Consider the following 10446-nt stretch of genomic DNA (forward strand, 5'->3'; position numbering starts at 1 on the left):
CAGTTCTTATATCACAGTAGTATTCTATCACAATCATCCATCATAACTTCTTTGGCCATTCCTTAATTGAAGGGCATCTATCATTTTAGCCAATCTGATAGGTGTAAGATGATATCTCAAAGTTGTTTTAATTTGCATTTCTCTAATCAATAATTATTTAGAGCATTTTTCATATGACTCTATATAGTTCTGGTTTCTTTATTAAAAAACTATCTATTCATTTCATTTGACCATTTATCAATTGGGGAATGACTCACATTCTTATAAAACAAAGTTCTTTATATATTTGAGAAATGAGACTTTTATGTGAAAGACTGTGTATAAAATTTTTTCCTGAATTTTCTGCTTTCCTTCTAATCATTAGTGACATTGGTTCTATTTGGACAAAACTTTTTTAATTTAATGTAATCAAAATTACTCATTTTATACCTTACCCCTCACATTTTACATAAAAGGAAACTGAGGCCCAGTGATTTGAATTCAAGTCCTCTGATACCACCCAAGGCACTGTGTTTGGTACTGGGAATGAAAAGATAATTAGGATGCTACTCTCAAGCTGCCTATTAATCTTAGCAAGGGAAGAGTTAAGCAAATAATGATGATACTAGAAAGTGTGGAAGGCAATATGGCATAATGGAAAGTCAAGTCGCGTCAAGTCAAATCAACAAGCATTTATTAAGCACCTACTGCATGCCAGGCACTGTGCTAAGTGCTGAGAATACAAAGAAAGGCAAAAAACAGTCCCTGCTCACAGTCTAATGGGAAAGACAATATGGAAACAATTATATGTGAGAACAAGCTATTACAAGATAAATTGGAAATAATCAACAGAGGGAAGGCACAAAGATTAAGAAGGATTGGAAAAAGCTTCATGTAGAAATGGTATTTTAGTTGAGACCTGAAAGAAGCCAGAAGGCAGAGATAAGGAGGGAAAGAGTTCAAGGTATTGGGGACAGCCAGTGAAAATGCATGGAGTAGAGAGATGGGGTATCTTGTGTGAGTAATAGCAACTAGGCCAGTGCAGCTGGATAGACAAGTACATGAGGGTGGAAAGGAGGGGAGGAGTAAGGTGCAAGGTGCAAGAATATTGGAAAGGTAGGAAGGTAGCAGAGCAGCTACGGGGCACAGTGGGTAGTGTACCAGGCTTGGAGTCAGAAAGACTCATCTCCTTGAATTCAAATATGGCCTCAGACACTTCCTAGCTATATGACCCTGGACAAGTCACTTAACCCTGTTTGCCTCAATTTCTCACCTGTAAAATGAGCCACAGAAGGAAATGGCAAACCACTCCAGTATCTTTGCCGAGAAAACCCCAAATGTGGTCATGAAGAGTCAGACTTAACAGAAACAACTCAACAACCACAAGGAATGGATTCAGTTATAAAAGGCTTTAAAATCCAAACAGGATTTTATATTTGATCCTGGAGTCAATAGAGGACCACTGGAATTTATTAATTGGAGAATGGGGTGGAGTGGTCAGGATGGTGATATGACTTATACTTTAGGAAGACCCCTTTGACATCTGAGTGGAGGAGAGACTTGGCTATTGCAATAGTCTGGGCCTGAGGCCTGAACCAAAGTGGTGGCAGTGTCAGAGGAGAGAAGGAGGGGTGGTATGTATACTAGAGATGTTACTGAGGCAGAAATGGCGGGACATGGGAACTGATTGGGAGTGAGGAGTCAAGGATGCTATCTAAATATTAGGTGCTGGATGGTGGTGCCTTCAGCAATGATAGGGATGTTAGGAATAGGGGAAGGTTTTGGAAAAAAAGAGAATGAGTCTCATTTTGGCCATGTTGATTTTAAGATGTCTATAAGACATCCAGTTCAAGATATCCAATAGGTAGTTAGACTGGAAGTCAGGAGTGAGTTTAGGGCTGGAAAAATAGATGTAAAAATCATCCATTGAAGGATGATAGTTGAATCCGTGGAAACTGATGAGATCACCAAATGAAATAGTATAGAAGAAGAAGAGAAGGGGGCCCAGGACAGATCCTTGAGGGATCCCCATAGTTACTGGAAGTGATATGACTGGAGTTCCAACAAAGGAGATGGTTCCTACATATAGGAGGACAATCAGGGGAGAGCAGCGTCTCAAAAACTCAGGGAAAAGAGTATCAAGGAGACGAGGGTGATTGACAGTGTTGGAGACTGCATAGATGCCGAGAAGGATGAGGACTGAGAAAAGACCCTTGGATTTGGCAACTAAGGGGTCATTGGTAACTTGAAAGAAAGCCTTGGATTTGGAGTCAGAGGACCTATGTTTGAATACCAGCTCAACTCATTTACCTGCCTGGCCCTCAGTTTCTTCATCTGTAAAATAGGAGGCTAGATAGATGGTCCCATAGTTGTAACACTGGAAGGGATTTCTGAGGCCAGCTCCTCCCTGAACAAGAATCTCCTTTGCAACATCCTCAACTGGCCTTTGCTTGAAGACTTCCAGGGAGAGAGAACTCACTACTTTTCTAGGCAGCACACTCCACTTTGGGAGACCTTCCAAGGTTAGGAAGAGGTATGGGATATGTATGTGCCCAAGTGAGAGCGGAGAACATTTGGTTAATAATTACATTGTCTTATTGAAATATTCCAAAATTAGGGGGCAGCTAGGTGGCACTCTGGCCTTGGAGTCAGGAGGACCTGAGTTCAAATTCAGCCTCAGATACTTGATACTTACTAGCTGTGTGACCCTGGGCAAGTCACTTAACCTCAATTGCCTCACCAAAAAGCAAAAAAAAAGAAAAAAAAGAAAAAAGAAATATTCCAAAATTAGTAATGGGAGGGGGAGACCATATATAGATTGGAGACAAAATGAAGAAGATATGGGGTCGGGCATGAAAAGGAAGAATCAGTACAATGCAACTGAAAAATTTGGAAGAGGCAGTTGAAGGATTAATTCCTGCCAAATGAATGAGGTTTGGATCCAAAATCTTTTTCAAAATCCAAAAGCTTTTGTTTAGTTGTTTTTCAGTCATGTCTGTCTCCGTGACCCCATTTGAGGTTTTCGTGGCAGAGATACTGGAGTGGTTTGCTATTTCCTTCTCCAGCTCATTTTACAGATGGGGAAACTGAGGCAAACAGGGTGAAGTGACTTGTCCAGGGTCACAAGCTAGTAAGGGTCTCAGGCTAGATTTGAACTGAGGAAGACTCACTCCAGGCCCTGAGCTCCATCCACTGCCCTTTGAGTGAGGGGGAAAAAAGTCAACAACTCAGTAAAAGATGAGCTGATGGATCTCCACAATAACCAGAATCCCTAAATTGATTTCCAATCAAGGAAGATACAGAATTGTTAGTGTGCCCTTGGAAAAGCTTATCCCTGTCTTGCCAAATATGTTTGCAAGGCTTTCATTCCATTTTAAACAACTTACCTTTGGGGATCAGCTTTCTCGGTCCTGTTCTCTATCAAATCAAAAGCAAACAAACTAGAGGCTGATCGTGACCTGGGTGCAGGGGTGGGGAACCTGAGGCCTTGAGGGCACATGTGGCCCTCTAGGTCCTCAGGTGTGGCCCTTTGACTGAATCCAAACTTCACAGAACAAATCCTTGGGTGTCCCTTTGAAAAACTATATTGAGAGTAAATTGTTTGCTTTGTTGAGAAGAAGCAAACTCATGGGTCTCGCTAGTTTATCTATAGACTGTGGCTCTGATAAATATTTAACTTCGTGGCATCATAAACATTGCCATGTGCTGAATAAAATTTTTTTTGTGAAAATTATTTGATCTGTTTTATTTCTTATGTGTGCAAGGATAGGAGTTGATTGAGTAAATTAATCAAGTCACTTTCTCCCACTTAAAATAAGGGATAGGAATACTAAGCCTTGATAAATTTATCAGGGAGAACACATATCTAGGAGTTTGAACACTCAGTGTGGAAAAAGCCCCAACACGGATCGCTAGTGTCAATGAGGGATGCACAATTACTGACAATCTCAGAACTCAGGATCCCACTTCCTCACCTCTCTTATCTCTATCTCTGTTCCAGGATCTGTATCTCTCCACAATGCTGGTTTCTAGTCTTCTAGAGAACAAGGTGGTGGGCCTAGCCACTCCCTTTTTGGGGAGGCCCAGAAGTTCAAATCCAAGGTCAATGGAAAGAAGAGAAGAAAGGAAGCTTGGATGCCACAGCGTACAGCAGATTAAGTTCCCCTTTTCCTGTTGGCTTCCTGCCCCTGGTCACAGTCAAGATAGGACAACTGTCCTCTCCTTATGTCCTAGAGAGGATTGGGGCACTTTCACTTCTGGTAGGATGGCTCACAAATCCTGTTCTGTCTCCCTCTGCGGAAACTTCCACGGTCCTTGAGTCCCCACAGATATGAAAAAGTACGGCAGAAAAACTGATTCCGTTCACGTGTAGGCATCCCTTCTCCTCCATGTCTGAACCTCTAGCAGGGCCACGTGTGGCCTTAAGGCCGCAGGTTCCCCGCCGCTGTGAGTCACCCAATCTTTTTTGCTATGGATGCCGCATCAGGTAAGTTCTAGGTTGCTCCTGTGAGAGATAAGTGCTCATCTCAGCCCTCTGACCACAATCGCAGTTCTTCAAGTGAGAGAAGAGATATCAGCCTGCAACAGGTTCCTCAATCTCTGCCCTCCCCTTCCAACTCCCTCCTGCACCTGGTCCTTCTCCTGGGCTTCTGGCCTGCAGAGAGTTTGGGGATATTTCCCCCATCCTAATCATTTGACAAACGTTTACTAAACATCTACCATGTGTCGGGTACTGTGGCAGCTACTAGGTTTCCAAAGACATGAAAGAAACTCATTCCTAACCTTGCGGTGCTTCTATTCCACTGGGGGATATATGACAGCGTCCCAATAAGTAAACACTACCACTACTACTACTACTACTACTACCACCACCACCACTGCTACCACTACCATTACTACAATTACTACTACTACTACCACCATCACCATCATTACTACTGCCACTACCACCACTACCACTGCTACTATTATTACTACTACCACCACCACCACCGCTACCACTACCATTACTGCAATTACTACTACTACTACTACTACTACTAAAATAGCCAACATTTATACAGTGCTTTAAGATCTGCAAAGCACTTTACATATATTATTTCATTTATCCTCACAGGAAGTTTATGAAGCAAGTACAATTATTATCTCCATTTTCAAATGAGGAAACTGAGGCACAGAAGAGTTAAGTGAAATGACTTGTTCAGCTAGTAAGTGTCTGAGGCTGGATTTTTTTCTTTAAAATTTTTTTATTGCTATCTTTTGTTTTTATATAGCCTGTACTCTGAGGCAGGATTTGAACTCAGGTCTTCATGACTCCAGGCCCAGCACTCTATCCACTATGCCAGGTAAACAAGGAGAGGCAATAAGCATTTTTAAAGCACTTACTATATTATCTGTATTGTGCTAAATATTATCGTATTTGATTTTCACAACAAATCCATGAAGTAGATGCTATTATTATGTCCATTTTGCAGATGAGGAAAATGAGGCTGAAGGCGATTACTTGACTTGCCCAAGGTCACACAGTTGGAAAGTGTCTGAAGCATAATTTGAACTGTCTTCCTGACTCCAGGCTCAGGACACTGTTTCATCTAGCTGCCTCTACACAAAACTTGGCATATATATAGGCTATATACAGGGTGATCTATTCATCTATCCATCTATCTATCCTTCTGTCTATTGATATGAGTATCTATCCATCAATCTATCATCTATCCATTCTCTCTATCTATTCTTCTATCTGTCTGTCTACCTTTATTACCTTTCTCCACCTTTTCACAATGTGTAAAGCAATCCCCTACTTCTTTCCTGTGACTATCTCCATCCTCTGGCCCAGAGATTTTTTGGAATCTCCAGCCCTCCCCTGGGTACCAAACTGGGGCCCATTCAGCCTAGTGGGTCATGAGATGTTAAGCTAGGAGGGTCCTTAGAGAGCATCAGATCTAACCTTTCCATTTCACAGATGAGTAAACTAAGGCCCTGAGAGGTGAAATTACCTGCCCAGATCTCACAGGTCCAAGTGGCAGAGTCAGTACTTGAACCCAGCTTGTGTAACTCTAAATCCAGTGCTCTTATTCCTCCATCAGGCTGCCTCGATGGGTTGTGGGATACAAGGCACCAGGCTTGCTCATTTCCACTGGAATTCTTATGGAGGAGAGTGGGTGGTATCCCCTTCCCCTAGTCCTGCAGCTGGGTGGTGTAGAGGACAGGGTTGGGTCTGGAGGAAGGAAGACCTGAGTTCAAATGCAGCCTCAAACACTTACTAGTTGTGTGACCCTGGTCAAGTCAATGAAACTGTCTGCCTCTGTTCTTCAAATGTAAAATGAGGATAGTAGTAGCACCCACCTCCCAGAGTTGTGGTAAAGATCAAATGAGATAATATTTGTAAAGCACTCAGCACAAGGGCTGCTACATAGTAGGTGCTTAATAAGTGCTTGTTCCCTTCTCTCTCCTTTGCATGGCAGCTAAGTGATGCAGTGGATAGAATGCTGGATATGGAGGCAGGAGACCTGAGTTTAAATCTGGTCTCAGACACTTACTAGCTGTGTGACCCTGGACAAGTCACTTAATGCCTTCTTGCCTCAGTTTCCTCATCTGTAAAATGGGGACAAAATAGCATCTACCTCCCAGGGTTGTGAGAATCAGAATGAGATAATATTTGTAAAGCATTTAGCCCAGTGCCTGGCACATAGTAGGCACTTAAATACTTGTTTCCTTCCCTTTCTTCTTTTCTTCCTCAATACTACCTTTCCAAGACCCCAGGGGACATGACCTTGGTGGGATTGGGGAAATCCCTGGCTTAAGGACTTCAGAAGTCTTGTCCTGTCTCCCTGAGGGGGCCTTAGTTTCTCTCTCTGAAAAATGGCCCTTAGTTCCAGGAAGCTAGTGTGAGATCAAAGGGTTTGAGGGTCTGGGCCCAAAGGAGAAAAAGGTCTCTCCTGAAACCCTCTATGGTCCTGGTAAACATGGGCTCAAAAAGTGGACAGAAGCTTCTGCAAACGCCACTGGTCCCTGGGCAAAGGCTGAGACAGTCAGAAACCAATAGTGAGATGAATGATTTTTAAAAATTTTTTCATAGGAAACCTAGGTGCAATGAGGTTTCTGTGTGGCTTTGAGACTTTACAAGCTCATTGGTGATGATCCAGCCCAGATTAGCCCGCCCCTTCCCGTACTTTTCCTTCCTGCTCAGCCTCCCAGGAGCCTCAGGCAGCCCCTAACCTCACACATTCAGCAAGGCCCCAGAGCTCGCTGCCTCCTCCAGGCAGATTTCCCTGACTAACCCCAGCTGTTCCAGGTGGGGGGATGTGACCTGGGCTGCCTTCTCCCCCACAACTATGCAGCAGCTGCTTTGGTAGTTTCTGGCTTGGCTCAGTCAGAGTGTCAGCAAGATGAGGGCTTGATGAGGGTAGGGATTGGGGCTGCTGAGACGTCCAGGAGATTTGAGTGGGTGTTTGCCAAATTCACTGGCCCGTGAGGTACAGGGATGTGGATGTGATGGGGCTGGCAGCCTTCAACCCTCCGAGCCCAAGGTCTGAGCAGGGTCTGATGCGGCTGATGTGATGGGCAAGAACTCATTGAGGCTGGGGCAGGGAATGTCTGCCTTCTGCTTTGTTCAGGCGTAAAGCTCAGTCTCCCGGGAGAAGGATCTCAACCAAATGGACAGTGGCCTCTGGGTAGGAGGATCCAAGTCAAATTCTGTTCTCTGGGACTCTGTCATAGAGGGAAGGAAGGAGGCTTCAGGCCCCAGGCTCTTGCCTGGGAATGGTGATGAAGGTCCAGAAGCCAGGGACCAGGGGCTGATTGGAGCCCTCCCAGCAGACTAATGATTCCCTCCTTCAAAGCCCCTTCCCTTCAACCTATCCAAAGATGGTCTCCCCAAAGCCCCAGGCCAAGACAAACTGAACAGGTCATTAGCATCCAAACTGCAGATAAAAGCCTTTGACCCTCAATCTCTTATGATGCTCATTATCAGAGAGTCTTAAGAGCATCGGAGAATCTAATCTCAGCCTTGCTGGACCAGTCTAAACCAACTCCTGCCGAGACCTTTGGACCAGGGGTGGCTGCCATCTGCTGGAAAGAGTAGGAACTGCCCAAGGTCAGGCACTGGGACCCAGGCTCCTACCAGCCAGGCCCAGGGTATTCTATTTGTAGGGTGGGTGGGGGGAGCTCTCTGGAGGGGACACCACTATTCAAGGTGGGCTCAGTAGACAGAGCACAGTGTTTAGAACCACAAAATTTGAGAGATGGAAGCAACTTTAGTGGTCATCTGGCAGTCATCAAAACATACTAATGCTGAGTGAAGTGAGCAGAACCAGGAGAACATTGTACACAGCACACAGTAACAGCCACATTATGTGATGACTGACTTTGTTAGACTTGGCTCTTCTCAGCAATGCAAGGATCTAAGACAACTCCAAAAGACTCATGATGGAAAATGCTGTCCGCATCCAGAAAAAGAACTATGGAGTCTGAATGCAGATGGAAGCATACTGTTTGCTCTCTCTCTCTCTCTCTCTTTTTTGTTTCTTCTTTCTCATGGTCCCTACCATTTGTTCTGATTCTTCTTTACAACATGACTAATGTGAAAATTAAAAAAAAACATACTACTGAAACAATGGAGGAGGGGGTGGGATGGGGAGGAGGGGAAGACAGAAGTCCAGTGATCCAGACTGAAGGGCAGCCCTAGAATCCAGAGCTGGAAGGGGCTTCGGGGGCATCTAGTATGACCCCTTGCTTGAAGAGGGGAATCTCTTCTATGAGTCGCTGTTAAATCTCCTCTTTGCACACTTCCACTGACGGGGAGCTAAGGTCTAACTCGCTTAAATCCAATTCATGGACAAGTCAAGACATCACCCTCATGATGTCATTGGTCCTCTTTGAGAAAAGGAGGAGGAGGAGGAAGAGGAGGAGGCTGATAATGACAACAGCAGCTTCATTTCAAGACAGCTTGTTCCATAGTGGGATAGCTCTGTTAGAAAACACTTCAAAAACACACACACACACACACACACACACACACACACACACACAAAAGGGGCAGCTAGGTGGTGCAGTAGATAGAGCACTGGCCCTGGATGCAGGACTTGAGTTTAAATCCAGCCTCAGACACATAACGCTTACTAGCTGTGTGACCCTGGGCAAGTCACTTAACCCCCATTGCCCAACCAAAAAACAACAAAAAACCCCCCCAAAACAGAAAACACTTCATATTGAACCATAAATCTTCCTCCTTATCACTTCTATCCACTTCTTGTTCAGCCCTATTAACTCCAAGATCAAATATAAAATTCTTTGTTTGGCATTTAAGGTTCTTTACAACTTGGCACCTTCCTGTCTTCTTACATTCAGCTCTCCGCCCCACACTCCACAATCCAGCCATCCTGGCCTACATGTCTTAAAGCTCCTTCTGCATACTTTTGTATTTGCTGTTCTCCAAGCCAAGAATGCCCTCTCTCCCAATCTCTGACTCAGCCTCTTCTGGTCTCCTCAGCTGCTAGCCCAATTATCTCAAAGGTCACCTTCTATCTTCTCTGTATCTAACTTGTCTACCCCATGAAAATACAAGGTCCTTGAGGGCAGGGATGTTTTTTCTTTCTTTTTTTCTTTCTTTCTTTCTTCCTTCCTTCCTTCGTTCCTTTGTTCCTTCCTTCCTTCCTTCCTTCCTTCCTTCCTCCCTTCCTTCCTTCCTTCCTTTCTTTCTTTTTTTTTTTGTTGAGCTAATTGGGGTTAAGTGACTTGCCCAGAGTCATACAGCTGCTAAGTGTTATTATCTGAGGCGGGATTTGAACTCAGGTCCTCCTGATTCCAGGGCCAGTGCTTGCTTTTTCTTTATATACCCAGGGCTTGGCACAGTGTCTGGCACAAGGTTGCTGCTTAGGAAATGCTCACTCTTTGATTGATTGTCTTTTGAACCTAATCCCTTTGCCACATACATGATTGTCCTTCAGAAATGTGAAGGTTGTTTTATTTCCTAACAACCAAAATAACTTGTGTAACCATTTTGTTAAACTGTTTTGGAGGAAATATATTGTGTTGGTAGCTTGTTTGTGTAGTTTTGTTTTTGCTTAGTTTTGTTCATTATGTCAAAACAAAGTATCAATTAAAAAACAACTAGAAAACAAATTTGAAGAGTATAAAATTGATGCTCCCTGCCCTTTTGCTAAGTGTGATAGAGTGCAAAGAGTACTATATTTTGAGTCAGAAGACATTTTAGTCCTGGCTCAGCCACTCCAGCTATGTGACCTTGATCAAGTCCCTTCATTTCTTTGGGACTCAGTTTACTCAGTGATGAGGTGGTTGGATACAATGATCTCTAAGGACCCTCCTTGCTCTGATATTCTGGGATTCTTTTCTCCTCCAGGCTAAATCATCCTGGTTCTTTCAACTAATCCCTGATCCTCATGCCCTCACCATCCTGGTGGCCCTCCTCAATCAGTCAATCAATCAATAAACTTTGTGCTAGGCATT

The sequence above is a fragment of the Vombatus ursinus genome, unplaced genomic scaffold, assembly GCF_900497805.2.
Source record: "Vombatus ursinus unplaced genomic scaffold, bare-nosed wombat genome assembly UNPS02014935.1, whole genome shotgun sequence".
Classification (NCBI taxonomy): Eukaryota; Metazoa; Chordata; class Mammalia; order Diprotodontia; family Vombatidae; genus Vombatus; species Vombatus ursinus.